Consider the following 17777-nt stretch of genomic DNA (forward strand, 5'->3'; position numbering starts at 1 on the left):
TGCAGACCGGCTTTGCGTGGAGGCCATGTGTTCAGAGTTCTCTGTTTTATTATTGGTGTGTATTAAATGCTCTCTTTGAATTTGGGCATTTTCCTAGTAGTGCTTTGTGGGTTTGGGATGTGTTTTGTAAACTGTTTGGGTTCCAACAAATGAGTCAGTTATCTCCAAAGTGTTCTGTAAATGTTGATGGAAAGGATTTCATAGGTGTTGATCTGGATTACGTTACTGTTGAGAAAAAACTGTGTATCTGAAAGAAGCATTTAACAAAATGTTGAAAGCAGTTGGTTGCTTTTGTGACTGAATGCATATAAAACCAAAACCATGGCTGGCTGATTTGAACAATAGGTGCTTGCAGGGCCAAACCCTTTACAGTCCCTCCCATAGAGCCTGCCTGTATCTGGAGTCTGGTGTGTAATTGGAGCACTTGAACAACTGCTTCTGAAAAAAAAAATAAAAATAGATGGCTTCAATAATTTGAAGATCTGATTGTGCAAAAGGTTTATGTCACAGTCTGTGTGGGCTTAACTGTGTTTCTAATGTGCATGTCAAATAATTACCTGTTAAGCAGACCGCCGATCTGGCCGAAGCCAACGCTTCCAAAGAAGATAAAATAAAAGCTATGATGACACAGTCCTGCCGTGACTATGATCCAATCAAGTAAGTGCTGATAGTGTCAAATCTGTTCTTCGAAGATTATGGAAAAATTGTAAAGGTGTTTGTTTTAACAAGAGAGACACGTGCCTACCTTCTTTTTTTTTTCCCCAAAAAACTTTTAGTTACACGAAGAAACCTTTGGGTCTACTTCCCCCGTCATATACTTGCTTTCACTGTGGAAAACCTGGCCACTACCTAAAGAACTGTCCAAGACGCAGGGTAAGATTGTGGGGGACTTCTGGTGTTACTCACTTTTTGTTCTTTTCCTTTGGCAGTTTCGTAAGCAAAGCACGAGCACTCCTATTAAGAATTGTTTGTCTTGGGGTGAAATACAGAGGTTCTATGGCAATGTTGCAAAGCCCTTAAAAATTCAAGGGATTGCTGGCATTCTAAATGTAACATCTTCTTTTTTCTAGGTCATGGACATGAAATATGTCCATAGGTCTTTCTCTGTGACCTTTCAGGCATACTTTTTATATATTTCAATAGTATTGGAAATTTTTATTTTTTTAATTCTTTTAATGACACTTCACAGATTTTGGTATTTCATCTGCAACCCCGATGTTTCTGTTGATGCCATGTATTGAATATTTGCGTGTTTTAACTACACCAGCCTCCGGCTGAGTATTCATGCCATTTAACGTTTGTCACTGAATGTATATGCACGAGGTACGAATTCGAGCTTCGTATATAGATGGTGAATATAAGTTTCCCCTGTGGCTGATTCTGAGCACTGAATTAGGCTCTCCCTCTGAACTGGAGCGGGTTTGTGACTCTTCTCGGGGTGGATGCTGAGCTATGGGATAACTCACCCTGAAGCAACCCGAAGTTAAGGCAAAGGGCATCGGATGAGTTCCAGACACTGCTCGAGAATGTGGAATATGCTGGCTATACTCATTTAGGAAAATAAGCATTTCACAGAATCACAGAATCACAGAATTATCAGAGTTGGAAGGGACCTCTAGAGATCATCTAGTCCAACTCTCCTGCTAAAGCAGGATTGCCTAGAGCACATTACTCAGGACTGCATCCAGGCGGGTCTTGAAAATCTCCAGGGAAGGGGACTCCACAACCTCCCTGGGCAGCCTGTGCCAGTGCTCTGTCACTTTCAGTGAAGCTTTCAGTAAAGCAACCCTTGCGCTAGGTAAAAGGAGAGGATGAAAGGCTTTTGCTGCCTAAACTAATCGTTGGAATGTCGTTTCAAGTGTGGCTCTTGAGATGAGATGTGTCTGCATTTCTTTTCTGCACAGGACAAAAATTTTGAGTCTGTTCCCAGACTTAAAAGGAGCTCAGGAATTCCAAGCAGTTTCATGATGGAGGTGAAAGATCCCAATACAAAGGGTGCTATGCTGACAAGCACTGGAAGATATGCAATACCAACTATTAATGCGTAGGTCTGGAATTAATTAGACTGACCAAAAACTGAGCAAGAGAAACCATGCGTCAATATCTGAGTGGCAATGCAAGCGAGTTGGCCAGCATCTGTAGATACGGGGGAGGAAGCACCGTCATTATACCTTCACCTGAAAACCGGTGACACTTTCTAATGTGAAAATAGGCTGGTCCCAGTGCTCGTGCCGCTGGGAGTTGGTTAAACGTGTTGTATGCTAAGAACCTGTATTTCAGCAAAACACTTCCGTAGTGTTGACAGTTGGAGTTGTTCTCTTGGAAAGCTGGTTTGGCCTCTGTTTTGTGTTTCAAAGGCTTCTTGTAAAATTTAACAACTGGCTGTCAGAGTGAGATTTCCTCCCCCTCTGAGTCCTATCAAATCTCATGGGTGAAACAGACTGAAGTTTTCCTGTTGCTGTAAACTAAGAAAATGCTACAGTGTGCTGCCCAGAGTGGCTTTACAAAAAGGGAGTTGGTAGCAGTTCTGTTTTTCTGTCGTGGATCTCCTTTGGTGGAAGCTGTAACATAGACTTCTTTCATTTATAAAATGTAATTACTCAGGGACTAACTATGTCCTGAGCCTGCAATTTACATGTACCCCCTGGCAAAGGAGGGGTGGGATTCATTTCACCTGAATTCTAGCTGTCAGAAAATGTTTTTTCTAGTCTGAGCTCATCTCTTAGGTGATCCAATGAATGGGAGAGTTCTGCAGAAGGAAAATTGTGCCCCCCTCCCTTCTCTGGTGTTGTAGCTCTAGAAAAGTTGTTTAAACTAAGTGCCTACGTTTTAGAAGGCTAATGTGGAGTGGGAAGAATTGCATCTGTTATCTTCCTTTGGTAAAGTCCTAAGCTTGGAAAAGTTTTCCTTTACCCATCTTTAACTTTTTTCTTTTTCCTCCCCCCCCTCCCCTCCAGGGAAGCCTATGCCAGAGGAAAGAAGAAGCCTCCCTTTTTACCAGGGGAGCCGTCCTCCGCCTCCACAGACGATCCTCTTCCAGATCAGCTGTTATGTCTCATTTGTAAAGATGTAATGACCGATGCAGTTCTTATTCCCTGCTGTGGAAACAGTTATTGTGAGCAATGTAAGTGTCAGCCCCGTGTTTGTTAATTCAAAACGTCAAATCGGATCTTCTGAAAGCAGAAATCGGAGATAACAAAATTGCTTTGTTAGCGGTTCTAGTTAATACTTAAGTATACCCTGAAGAGCAAAGGACTCTCCTCCTATAAAGGAGAAAACAACGAGGCAGAAAGCTTTTTTGCCTTTCTATGCGTTTCGTTAAATCCTCTTTACATGCGAAGGGACGAGTATGAGAAGAGTGTGTAATTGGGCAGGTGATTACAGTATTAGCGATGGAATGCATTTAGTTTGTCCACAGCCCTTTTTCTCATCCAAAATGACATAGCCCACTCCGGTGACTCCCTGTGGTCTGCAACAAAAGGATAGTTTGGCATTTATTCCACATTCTTCTCCACGGGAGAGTGGGTTAAAACCTTCAGAACTCAAACCTAGTAACGTTTTTGAGATGTGTTTTATTCATTAACCTTGAGGTTGGTGACTTCTCACTGTCCTAGATGCTGGGAAAAAAGATGAGTTGAGGCATCAAGACACAGCCTGCTCTACATCTTCAAATGTTACAACAGGGAAATATCAAAACTGGATAGTTACTTGCTGCACAGTCAACATTTTTTACACTGTTGACCATTTATAGCTTCATGCTCTCAACTCAAGGTGAAATTCACCATTAATGGTAGACGTCTTTTGATAATTGATTAGAACCCCCTAAAATTCCCTTAGGTCGGCTAACACCCATTGTCTAATCCTTAGGTTTTAATCACTAATCAATAGTGCCTCATCATCCAAACTAGTTGATGATTCTATTTATTCACAGGTATTAGAACAGCATTACTGGAGTCTGAGGAACATACATGCCCAACATGTCATCAGACAGATGTTTCTCCTGATGCTTTAGTTGCCAACAAGTTCCTACGCCAGGTAACGTGAGGACTTTTACGTAAACTGTTTGTAGGAAAAGTTTATTTGTAACAAGCTGAAAGGGAAGAAAATCTTCATTTGTATCTCCTTAAGCAAGGCTAAATGGAATGAAGCTAAGTGTACTTTTCAAATACGTTATCTGCTGTTACAGGAGCTTCCAACTCTTTAAAAACAATCAGGACACACTTCTGCTTACCGTGGTTTCCTCACTTTCAAATTGGGTGTTAACACAGAAGTCCTTTAAGTACAGATACCCTAAGTTGCCGGTCATTAATACCACTGTTTAATGCGATGTGTTCGTATAGCTGTGTGCCGATTTATTTGAGGGTTGATAGCATTTACAGGAAAACACAAGTAACTTTACTCTGCGGAGGCTTTTGTTCGTATATCTAGTGAAGTTTCAGAGTACCTTTTTGTAAATGTTTTTCTGCCTCTAGGCTGTGAACAACTTCAAAAATGGAACTGGCTACGGTAAGCGGATTGAGCAGCAACAGCTGCAGCAGCCGCCGCCACCGCCATCACCACCACTCATGAGACAAACAGCAACAGACAACCTGCAGCCTCTACTCCGGCCAACAATTTCCAGAGAGCAGGAGCCGCTCCTGATGCCATTAGCCACTCTGCCTTCTCATTCTGCTGCTGCTTTGTCATCATTGGCCCCTGGTCCGTCATCTGTGGCAGCTGGGCTGCCAGTAAGTCCCTCTTCTGTCATTGCTTCTGATCTCCCTGCAGCAGTGCCCCTGTCTCTGCGTGCTGGAAAGCCGGGTGGAGCTGTTCGGTAAGTACATCTGTGGATCTACATGAATATAGCATGCTGAAGTTAGAGTCTTCTTCTTGAGCTTCTCTGCCAGCGAGTTCTATAGCCTTAGTGACAGTTCCAGATGAATTGTGAAAGTTCTGCTTTTTTGTTCTTCCTTTGAATGAGGACGCTTTGGTAAGCTGGAAGTGTGCCTCATGCAGGAATTTTCTCCGAAGTACTTTCTTGTTTGGTTCCTGTATCAGTCATTCAGTACAGGTTTACCCTGAAAGAGGAACCTTTTTTCCCCAGGAGCCCTTGGATTTTCAAAAGACCTTTCAAATTCAAAGGAACCTCTAAGGCAGCCTCTGAACTGGACCACGGACATTTCCTAACAGAATTTCCGTTGTTGCATTTTCCAAAACTGAGATTGGGTGTGTGGGTTATATGTACTCTGATCCTTTCATGGGCAGCCATATTTTTCCAGTGAGCTTTCTCTTGAAATGCCACTAGACCAAATGGAGTACGTACAGACAGTTGTGGAGAATACGAGTGGTGATTAGTTTTTAAATGGCTTAATTTGAATTGGCTTTAACCAAGGGCGTCTGTGCTTGCAGTAAGATTATTTAAAATGAAACTCCGGCACACGATTGAAAAGAGGACTCTGAAAAATTAACAACTTTCTGAGGAAACCCTAAGTACATCCAATAACGAGATATAATGAAAGGATCAGGTGGAAAGCCACCCTTTTGATTAGCGGCTGAACAGGGCTGAAGAAATTGATTTCCCAATAGAAATCATCCTCCAACATTCTTTTGTAGAAACTTAGTTGATAGTGATTGAGCAAATTATTGGAAAAGTCAATGCTGTTATGTTACGACAATTTTGAATTTTTTGCATTTAGTCATCTCAAATAGCCCAGCTGCTTTCTCTCAGCTGGGGAGAGGAGTCCGTTTCATCTATTACTGCAGTGTCAAGTTAGTCCTTCCTTTTGGGATATAGTTGTTCTAGATCGATTGTACAGGTGCATTGTGTTTCTAAAAGCTTGAAGATTAATCAAAACCAAACCCAGGATGGATCCCACAGATTAGCTAAATCTCAAATTCAGCAATCAAGAAAATAACAATTCAGGGGCGAGAACGGGCCAACTACATCATCGTGAGGCAACAAGAGAGGAAGCGGGTGTGGAAGAAGTTAAAAGAAGCTTGAGGGAAGAGTAGTTCGTATTTGTGCAGTCCTTTGGAGATGGGGAGCGTGAAGTATTAAGTGTATCAAGGAGTGGCAGAGGAGCGGTAGGCACTTGGCAGATGGGAGTCTCTTTTAAGCGTGGGCAGCCTCCATCCACAGTCGCAAAGCGGAGGCTAAGGAGAGAAGGCGGGCGGAACTGCCGGGGGTGAGGATGTGGAAGGCAAGTAGGAGGATCGAGAAATAGCGGTCGTCTCAGATGAACAGGAAGCAGGGAGAAGAATGCTTAAGTCGAGAACACAAAGTGCTCGCCACCGTGCTCCCGCTTCATTTGCTTTCCTCTTTAAAATCAGGGTAGAGAGTAACAAACACTGACACATGGGTTTGGGTTTCTTTAGACGTTCAAATGGAGGACGCCTGCATAGTGAACGTACCCAAAGGACTTGGGCCCCAACACTACCAGTATCAACCCCCGTCTTCGTGCCTGTGCCTCCAGCTCCTTTGTATCGTCCACCACCCCAAGCACTTCCTCTTCCACCGGGGGTAGCGCCACCCCAGGATCCTCCTCAGTTGCCACCTGGTCGGCCTCCATCTTCCGCGTACACTGTCCCCACGCCAGGATATCCCCCAGCTCCTGCAACCGTGCCATCACCTTGGGTATCAACAGCAGTACCAACAGCTCCTTCAAATACCATCCCAGCACCTCCTTTTTCTAGGGAGGAGTTTTACAGAGAACAGCAGAAACTTAAAGAGGAGTAAGTATTTGTCTCAATGAAGTTGTGTTGGCTTTCCTTTTTGTATTTCGATAGCTATCGGACTGCAGCTACACTAAAGTGCATCTGACATGAGCAAAAATAACACAGTATTATTTCCACGGTATTTATTCCAATATGCTTTTGCGTTGCAGATGGCAAACATGCCTAACTAAAAGAAGACAAACGTAATCCTAAAGCTCTCCCTTAAACCTGTGGGAATTGTAAACTCTTTTTGCTTTAATAGGATATCCATCTTTTGCATTTGTGAGCAGTATACATTTTCTCACGTTGGCCATGGTTTGTTTCTTGGTGTCTTTTTGTAGTAAAGGTCAAACTATAATTGCAACAAAGGTCAAACTTGTTTTAACAGGGAAGAGAAGAAGTCCAAACTTGATGAGTTTACAAGTGATTTTGCTAAGGAACTGGTGGAATATAAAAAGATTCAAAAGGAGGGTAGGTGTTTGTTTTCCAGGTAACTGCTTTACATGTCCGTAATGGAGAAGCAGATTGTCTAGCAGAATCAGGGGGAGTTCCACTCCACCCCTCTGTCATTAGGTGGGTTGGGTGATTCCAGGGATTAGCAGGGATAGGAGTTTCATTTGTAAACTCTTTTTGCTCAAATAGGATATCCACCTTTTGCATTTGCGTGCAGTCTACATTTTCTCATATTGGCCATGGAAATGAGTATGAGAAATTGGCCATTTCTCATACTAGCTCAAAGAGGGCAGAGATTACAGTTGAGGGCTAGTTATAATTTGGCCGTAGCTGTTGAGGAACAAGGGTCTGTTTCCTACAGTTTCTGTGCAGGGACATCCTTCACCTCCTGACAACGTGAGGAGGATAGAGACCGAAGAGGTGCAGCGGCTGGATTTTCTGCGTCTCCCTGTTCTGATTGTAACCATTACCTTAAAGCACTTGGGAGGAGATACGGGAGACCAATTGTCTTCATTTCCTCTTTTGTCTATCTCATGTGGCTACACGGAGAGGTTTTAACCTGGACTGCAAACTGGTGGCTTTCGCTAGTATTTTGTTGACAGTGTTAAATTTTTCTTAGGAATTAAAAGATCAGACTTGTTTGTAAGGAAATCTTAAATTTGTGAGGGACTTGGAGAGGAGGAGTGATGCTAGTGAACATATGCAGAATACCGTGAGATGCTGCTTTTAAAAACGATAAAAGAAAAACTCAGGGTAGCTGATGTTTTCTATCCCAAAAGATCACTCTGGCAGGAGTCTGAATGGCTCTTCTGGTAGTAATGCTGTCAGTATCTTTCCTAGAGTAGTGGCACTGAGTCATAGTACTGGAGGCTGAGTTTAGAAGCTTTTAGATGTGATTTTTCTTGAAATGCCGTCACTCTCCTTGGTTAGAGCTAGAGGTATGTGCAAAATTTTGCTAGGCCACCTGGCTAGAGGTGTTGCTTACATCGTCCTGTATGTAAGATTGCAGCACAAGTATTTTGCCTCTGTACAAATAGCCAAGTAAGTAGTGAGTTTAAAAAGCCTAAGCTGGCATTTTGAAACTGAGCTTTACTGTCTTCAGGCTAAACAGTGTTCATGTTTGATACTGCACTGGAGCCATTAAGACTTGCTCTTTCTGCATCTTAGTGCTACAACGACGGTTTGCACTGCATGTCGTTGCTGAGTAGTGAAACATGTGCGCATTCACGTACCAGTAGAGGCCAGTACACACCACCTTAAATCAATCAATCGCTGTGGTAGTTCATGTGCTAGAAGTGAGGCGAAAGAGGCTTACCCTTCCTGTATGTTTTTACAAAAACCAGCAAAGCAGCAGGGCTTCTGTCTTGTAAGTAGAAACTGTTACATGTTATCAAGTTCTTCAATTTGGAGTAGCCTTTTGTCAGCAGATGGAAGGTTTGCCATAAGCATATGCAGAGGAAAAAAAAAACAACCCAAAAAAAACCCAAAACTCAAACCAAATTTGGGAGGAAAAAAACTGAGGAGAGTGACCGTTCTGAATGAACCTCATGTTTGGTGGTTTTTTGTGTTGTGTTTTTTTTTAAGGTCCAAGTCTCCCTGTAGTGCTTCATCTTACTGTAGAAGTTTGTATACCTCCTACTGCAAGTCAAGATCAAGTTCTTCCTGCTCTCGCTCCTACTCTCGAGCATTAAGTTGTTCCCATTCTCGTTCCTATTCGCCATCACCAGCCTATCCCCGAAGAGGCAAAGGGAAGAGTGGTAACTATCCTTCTAGGTCAAGGTCCCATGGTTATCACCGTTCAAGGTCAAGGTCACCCCCATACAGAAGGTACCATTCACGGTCAAGGTCTCCAGTATTTAGAGGCCGCAGATCCACTGCCAAAAACTCTACTCCTAACCGAGGCAAAAAATATGACCACGATGGCAATAGAGATCATTCTCGTTGCAAGCGTAGAGATGAAAAGAGTGACTTAGTAAGGAGAAAAGACTACCCTTCTCCAAGCAGAGAATCTACATTGGTACAGAAAAGGAAGCCGAGAGACGAGCGAGCAGAGCCCTCTACAAAGGGCGCTGGAGATGCCCAAAGGAGCAGCTACAGTCCTCCGCGAGAGCGGAAGCAGTCTGACCGTAAAGCTGCTCACAATTCCAAGCATACATCGGAGGAACACAAACCTCTAGACAAAAATTCCGAGAAAGAGAAGCACGTCCCAGAAGTAAAGAGCAACAAAGAGAGAGCACCAGGTGGTAATAAACCACCTTTGAGACAGGAATCGCCAGATGTAAAAGATGAGAAAGAGAAGGTGACTGGACAAAACGATGAAAGTTTCGATGAGCCTAAGCCTCAGGTCAGCAGCTGCTCACGGCTCTCTTCTGATGTAACTCGAGAGAGGGATGAGGCTGCCTTTGTACCAGACTGCAGTGAAAGTGACAGTGAGAGCCGTTGTCGTGGTTTCGGCTCAAAACCTCCAACCTCAAACCAGGACAGTAATGTATCCGCAAAAGATGACGAAGCTGCAGGAAAAAATCCTGAAGAAGCAAAAGAAAAGGCCGTTGATGAGGTGAAAGAGGATCCAGCAGCACCTGCTGCAGCTGAGCAGCCTGAAGCAAGCGGAAGGCAAAGGCAAAGCAGTCCCCGTGTTTGCCGTGGCCGTAGTCAAAGCCCTTCTGAGGCTCAGACTCGAAGCCACAGCGGCAGTGCCAGCTCCAGAGAGAGTCAAGGCAGCAAGGAAAAGAGAAAGAAAAAAGAGAAGCAGCAGCACATTAAGCATAAGAAGCACAAGAAGCATAAGAAACACACTGGAAACAAAAGGGAATCGGGAAAGAGCCAAAAACACAAACACAAGATGAAAAAATGGAAGAAGAGCAAAGATTAAGAGAAAGCTGACCGAAAAGTGGAACCTGTCACAACACAGAATGACAGATAATACAGAAATGACTGGATTGCTGAATCATTGGTATTGAAACGTGTTAAAATGTAAACGAACTCAGGCGTTGCAAGTAATGACAGGAAAGAGCCTGTGCTGCACTTGAAATGGTGCTGCTGGATGGTTTGATTTTTACATCGGAGCTTTATAAAAGTGAACACTTTGTACAGAATTGTGAGTTGCCAGGTTTTGCTGGGGCATCCTATTTTAAACCACCGTTAAGTAGTTGGGCGGAGTTTCCTGGAGTGTGAAAGTTTTGCTAGTTGAAATTTTTTAGTTGCCTGGCAGAAGTTATAAAATATCAGCAGAATGATTGGCAGAATACGTTACAGCCCTGTCATGTCACTTTTTGATTACAATAAAACGGTTTTGGTAAACTGTCCGGTGTGATGAGATTTGCAGTGATAGCTGAACATTAGCAGAGAAAAGACTAGTGACAGAACAAAGCTACCAGTAACAGCTTGCTGGTAGCTAACGTGTGTGAAAAATAACATACCAACGGGTTCAGTTTTGAAAAGGCTGGTTGGACTTTAAATCTGGTGGGCTGATGCGATGTGGGGAGGTACTGCCAGCAAGAGGTGCACGTTTTTCACGTGCCAAGTCGACTCGTATTTCTCTTGCAAAAGACACTATGTGGCCCCAAACGTATGGCCACTACTAACAGCTGGGACGGACTGTTTTAAAATAACGTTATATATGACGTTATATAACGTTAACGTTATATAATCTGTATTTGGTCTCATAACTGTGCTGGTCACCCAGATGTTTGTATTTCTTCAGTAGAAGCTTCATTAGTAGTATTTTCATATGGCGGAACCATGACACAGACCCAACCCTTCCATTACATGTGGCTTCAGCAGATGAGTTTGGCAGAAGAAGCAAGCCCACTAGGGAGGCAGGCTTCTGCTTGAAACCACTTTGAACAGTGACAATCTAGAAAATGTAGATTTAATGTGCTCGATAATTTTAAGACAGACCTAATTTGAAAAAAAAAGACAAATATGCCATCAAGGCGCTCTTGGCAGAGGTCAGGTGTTTTCTGCACAAGGAAGAGCAGGCTTTCCAGTTAAGCCACTGTCCCGATCCAGTGTCGGGAAGGTTTCGTTATAATCCCAAGGACGAGAGTAAGATGCTGAAGTCGGTCAAATGTCGTACAACCTTTTACCTAATTCTCTTAACAAAACCGAGAAAAAATGGTAAAAAGAGAGGGGAAGGGAAGGCAAAGGGGAAAGGAAAAGGGGGTAAGGAAGGAAACAAAGAAAGAGGGAGAAAGTTCGCTACTGCCACCCTGAGTCCAACGGTTTTTGGCTGAGTCTGGGGTCCGGGGATGTGTGCAGCAGGGAGGCGAGGAGAACAAAGAGAGCAAAGAAGCCCACCAAAAGCCTTACATATGGCTTTCTATCGACCAGAAGCACTGGTCCCTTACAAGCCTCTTTCTGCTCTTTTCGCGCCTTTAGTCTCTGCACAGGCTCACGGAGCCGTCCACTTCCAAAACTGTGAAGAAGATGGTCCTTCCGGAAGATGGCGGCATGGCGGCAACGTCGAGACAAAATCGCATCTGGTATTGGTTCTCTACACCACCCCGTGGTTCGACATTGCAGCTTTGTGGCAGAGAGAGAGAGAGAGAAAATGAGGGAGAAAGGAAAGAGAGGCATGGGAGAGTTGGGGGTACGGACGGAGGGGAAATAGGAAAAAAAAAGGGGGAAATGACAGGGATTAAAGAAAAAAATATTGCCCAATGCAAGCTTATTCTTGAATAGTTTTGACAACATTTAACTTTACAGAACAGACATCGGGATTGAGTCAATGATATAGGTAACCATTACAAAAAGTACAACATGACAAGTATGATGTAAGTATCAATATGCAATTTTCTTTCCTCACAATAAATTTGGAATGGACTTAAATGATGGAAACCGAGGTGGGTTGCAGCCGATTGATGGCACAGATATATTTTATGCCATCGGGCGAGGAAGGAGGAACAAATTGCATATTTGATACGACATGTCGAATTAGCTGAACGAAGCAAGGAATTATACAGGGTAAGAACATCAGGGCAGCAACGACACATAGCAGATACAGTATTAACTGTTTGACCCATGGTGCCCCTGGTAGCCAGTAACATAAGTCGCCATTCCAGCCATTCCAGGTCTGGACAGGGACCTGGGCTATTTTTCAAATATCTTTGGTTAATTGGAGAACTACTTCACCCACATCGTCTATTTCCAAGCAACAGTCGGAGATACTCAACTTTCCACACACCCCTCCTGCCTCAGCCAACAAATAATCTAGAACCATGCGGTGCTGAAGGATTGCCATGCCCATTTGTTGAGATTGTGGAGTTAACATATCTATTGCGTCAGCGGTTTTGTTGGTAACGATCTCTAGAGCCGCTTGTAGGCTGACCATTCAATTTAGTTTATAAATTGGTTCTCTTGCCCCTGCAATGGGCTCGTTAGGATTCCAAGTTGCTGGTCCATAATGTTGAATTATTCGTTTGGGGGGCCACCCATTATTCCCCCATTTTTGCGTCCCACCCAAATTTACCTCTATGGATCGCATCTTACGGGCAATGCTTCTGTCCCCGAGATTGTCATATACTTTTACACCCAATCGGGGTCCGCCTATTTCCGGTAAAAGGAAGACTAAGGGCCTGATGATTCCTACAGAACAAACTCCCGACCACCCCGTGGGTAAAGATTTCTATGCTGTGTGTCCACAAATCCAATAGTGTCCCTTTTTAGCTCTATTGGCCTTTAGTCGGAAACTGAATCAGCCAGGTCCCACTGTCATCCCACGGATCGTCTGCGGTCTCGCTATAAGTGCTTACGCTTTGGTCTGGAAGTGAGAGGTACGGATGTCCATGACCAACTTGATAGTCCCATGGGTCCACCGCATCCCCAGCAGTGGCTCAAATTGAAAGTTTGACGTACAGCTTTTGCCAGCAGCAGGAATTCGTTGTTTTCAAAGGGATGGTATGGAGGAGGGGAAGGTAGAGGGAGTGGTCGTTCATCACTTACCTGGAGGCATCTCTGAGTTGAGATGATCCAAAGTAGCAGGTACATCGTTGTTGTATTGCCATGCTTAAAAACAGAAAACAGAGGCAATCTCGCTTCTTGGGTTAGAAAAAAGGAATCATCCGTTTTGTGTGGATTTTGTAGGTTCTGCCACTAGCATCTTTCGCCTTCCAAGTATACTTGTTCAGCGGGGTGTCTAATACAAGGGGGATGGCTCCCACGGTGGGAAGCTCAACCAGAACAGGCTGACCAGGGGAGTGAAATGGCATATTGGGGGGATCAGAGCCTTGAGAGATGGGTACAAGGGTTGGGGCTTGTGGGTAGAATGCCGCAATTTTCGGGCACTCATTTGTTCCCCATCGACTATTCACTGCCTCCCCCACCCGCTCATCCCATCCTGGTTTGTGTGGTTTTCGGAAGCGCTTGAGCAGCCCCTTGGTCCGTTCCACAATCCCGTTCACTTGTGGATAGTACGGAGTGTGGAACACCCAAGAAATTCCTTCCCGAGCTGCCCACTCTTGGACCACTTTGGCGGTGAAATGCGAGCCATTATCTGACTGGATAGTTTGTGGTTTGGGACGTTTCCCAAACCACTCTTTAAGGGCCTTCACTGTGTTTTCCCCAGTCACCTTTGCACAGGCCCAGGCTTGTACAAGTCCAGAGACTATTTCGACCCCCACCAGCACATAACACTTCCCCGCAGGCCTTTGGAAGGGCCCAATATAGTCGACTTGTCAGGCCTCCCATAACCCTTTCCCTTCCCTGAGGTGCAGGGGCTCGTTTTCCAAGGGGTGCCTGTCCAGACGGACACGGCGTTGTTCACAGGAGGATATGCAGGTTTTACAGTCTTCCCTGTGACCGGCCATCCTTGGGCCTGTGCCTCGCAGAACAAATCGTTGATCCCCAAGTGCTTCTGTTTTATGTGCAACCACTCTAATAGGTATTCCCAGTCCTCCTGCACTGGGTGCTCTGCAGTGGGGCTAATCGGGCCAACTCATCCGCCTCTGCATTCCACCGGCCAGCCGGGGTATCAGTTTTTTGTGGGAAGCTACCCATGCTACCGCAAATGTCCCCTGTCTTGCAATCGCAAGACAATCTTGCCACCTTTCCTTTTGCCAAATTGGTATTCTATTGACTTCCCAGCCATTCTGCTCCCAAAACGGAAGCCATTCTGTGCAGCCTTTGAACATTGCGTAGGAGTCTGAATAAATGTGCACAGGGGAAAGAATCTGTCTCTCACGTTGAAACATGTTCCATACTGCAACCAGCTCTCCCACCTGCGCGCTGCTCTCTCCTTCTGAAATGATCTGCTCCTTGGTTTCTACCTGAAGGGCCACAGCCCGGTACTTCCAAACTTTCCCTTCTCGCTTCCATGAAGCGTCGGTAAACCATGCATTTAAAACCTGCTCCGAGAATGGGGGAGCTACTCTGATCACAGAGGGAAGTTGGGGCGTCTCCTTATTCAAGTTCGCCTCATCTTGGATAGGCAATATTTTAGAAGTCCCTTCTGTCACAGAAAATATCTCGCAATAGTGTTCTATTTGAGCATACCATTTCCTCACAGAGGCGCGCTGTGCCACCCCGTCAGGGGGTGGGGTCCCTGTTACAATGGCTTTGATCACCTTGAACAGGCCCCGAAGAGCTATGGGTTGTTTTCGAATAGTTTGTTGGGCCTCCCGTAAAGCTAAGCTAACCACAAACAACCCCTTTTCCCAAGTAGTGTATCGCTTTTCAGCGTCCTTGAAACTGCGTGAGTAAAACCCAATGGGCCGGATGGGCCCTTTGGGCCCCTTTTACCACAGATGAATGGAGAGCCCGGTCCGGGCAAATCCCCATTCAATCTGAATCGGATCAGTGGGATGGATTAGCCCTGAAGCTTGATAGGCATTTGCTTCAAAAATTAGTAATTGCACGGCTTCAGCATGAACTGGGGCCCATTCCCACTGAGCCCTTTTCCTCAGTAAATCATATAATGGTCTGGCAACAACTGAAAAGTCGGGGATGTGTTTTCTCCAAAGCACGAGCAGCCCCAGAGCGTGTTGTAAATCCTTTTAGGATTCTGGCATTTTAATGGAGTCTAACGAGGATAGGGTATCCAGGGCAATGCCCCCCTCAACCCTATTCCTCAAAATTTTCCCTCGCTGGAGGGAGTCTGGATTTTTTCAGGCGGGATCGTCAGTCCTGTCCGTTCCAAGTGAGTAATGATATCGCGTTGCGTTTTTTCAACGCCCTCTACCTGGCTCCCTCCCACAAGCACATCATCTCTAGATTGGTAAATTTTAACTCCTGCTTGTATGGGAATGGTTTCAAGTTCTTGGGCCAGCGCATGATGAGCTAGTGTGGGGGAGTCTTTGTATCCCTGAGACAGTTAACTAAACGTATATTGCTGCCCCCCCCACGTGAAAGCAAAGCGCTGCTGGTCCTCAGGTTGCAGCAGAACCATAAAAAACATGTCTTTGACATCGATTGTTGTCATCACTGGGTGGGATTGTTCCTGAATGGTTGCGATTAACTCAGCAATGTTTGGTACGGCAGCCGTTAATGGGCCTGCATCTGGTAGTCTACAGTCAAGCTCCATTTCCCATTAGGTTTTCTCACGGGCCATATGGAAGAATTGAAGGGGGACTGTGCTGGGACTACGACTCCCTGCTTCTTCAGATCTTCTAACACTGGGGCGAAGCCCTCCCTCGCTCCCGGGGTAACAAACAGGTAGGCTTTCACATTAGTCAAGCGGGAAGGGGGGAGGGGAGGCGCCGCTTGTAGGAGGTGCACTGCCGCATTGAAATTCTCGGTTAGCCTTCTAACCTGAGGAACGCCAAAAGACCGTAAGTCCCCTTGGGTGTCCCGCCACTGTCTTCCCTTCAAAACATCTACTCCCAGGAGATTCATTTGAAAGGGCCCTATAGCCGCCATGGTGTCCACCGGACTTTCCTCTCCTGGTAGCCACAAGGTTACTGGAGTCATAGGCACAGAGTGGGTTTTCCCCAAAGCATTTAGTACTATTAGGTGTTTAGAAGGGGCCGAGATGCTGCACTGTTCTGCCTCACTCCGATTAATTGCTGTAATTTGGGCCCCTGTATCAAATAAAAAAGTCACGGGCTTTTTCCTTGGCCCTACCGCAAATGTAATTAGCAAGTCTCCCTTATTATTGCAGGTGAGTCGCCTAATAAACATCTACCCTCCGCCTCCCCCCTCACCCTGAGGGGGCGGAGGATTTAGTTTTCCGCCACCTTCTCCTTTCTCTCGAATCCTTCCCCAATGTCCACGGGTGGTGCCGAAGGTGGGTTCAGTTTGGGCGGGGGTCCTTGTCCAGACCACCTCCGCACCAGGAGCTCCAGCTTTTTGATGGGGAGCCCATCCATTAAGTCTCGGGGACACCCTTTTGCAGCCCCATTTGCCACAATTCTTGCCACATAAGAGGTCTCTCTTTTTTGGTTAGATCAGGGCTTCTTCCAGAAAAAAAAACACAATGATTTATTTGCCGGCTCCTCTGCCTGCACTGCTCTAGTTTCTACCTTTCGGTAGGTCCGACCTACTGGCCCATATTTCCTCCCATAATTTATTAATTCCTGAGCTACTTCCCCCCAGGTCCATACCTTTCTGTCCCCCCGCTGCTGCTCAGGGGTTACCATCCCCCCTAGGGCAGCTGCAATTTGCTCTTCCTGAGACACATTTTGGATCCTCCCCTACAACTGGATCCCAATAGGTTTTAGTGAGTCAGGGAATCCTCTTATCAGGGGCGTTACTCGCTCGGGATCTACCGGTAATAACATTGGGGAGCTTAGGTTTAGTTTGAGTTCCCGATCATACATCATTTGTAGGCAAGCCACCTTCTGTACACTTTCCAATAGCTGATCGACAGACCCATTTATAGCTAGAGGATCCCCCCTCTCCAATGGGTTCAGCCCCCCTGCCTAATAGGTGGCTCTCTGGGTCAGAGACCATGGGGCTCGGCGGTCGCCCGTTTGAGGAAAACACCAGGGCCCCAATATCCCTCTGCTTCCTTTTCCGATAACATGATTCTGTCGTGTGTCCCCCCCGACAGGGATATCCTCCACACGTATTCGGTTTCAGATTCCATTGCTATCCTAGCAAAATCTTTCCGTAGTTTGGCCAATTCAGTGGCGGTAAAGGGGATTTCTTTGGTGACAACCTGGGGGCAGTTGTCGCTATTGTCCTCATATAGATATTCTGTTTTTACTAGTGGGAACATGTGGGGGGGTCATCTGTGGTGTCTTTTAGTCCTTTTAAATCCTCTAGAGGGTAAATTGGGCGTACCCCTTTTCCCTCCGGCATCACCTTTGTCTCAGTGAGGGTGTCTGCCTCCCTCAGGAGCTGAACTCTTAGCTCCTCTTTCCGTATTAAATTTTGGTGCTTTTCTTCCTTTAGCGCCCGCTTGGTTTCTAGTAATTGTTCCTGCAGCAACACTAGTGCCGCTTGTATCAAGACAACTATCGTCTCCTCTTGGCGGGGCACCCGCCTCCTGTCCTCCACCGCAGCCGCCAAGCACGCTCCCAGCACATCATAAACAATAGCTTTCCCTTTTCCCTTTCTACCTCCAGCTTCTTTATGCAAGACCACTCTATGGTCTACAACACTTTGCAGTTGGAACCAATGGTCCCGTGCCCAATCTCGTCCCAGGAGTGAGGGGCGAGAACGATATGTTTCCAAAAAATCATACAATGTTTCTG

Source organism: Vanellus vanellus (genome assembly GCF_965231255.1).
Source record: "Vanellus vanellus genome assembly, contig: HAP1_SCAFFOLD_864, whole genome shotgun sequence".
NCBI lineage: Eukaryota > Metazoa > Chordata > Aves > Charadriiformes > Charadriidae > Vanellus > Vanellus vanellus.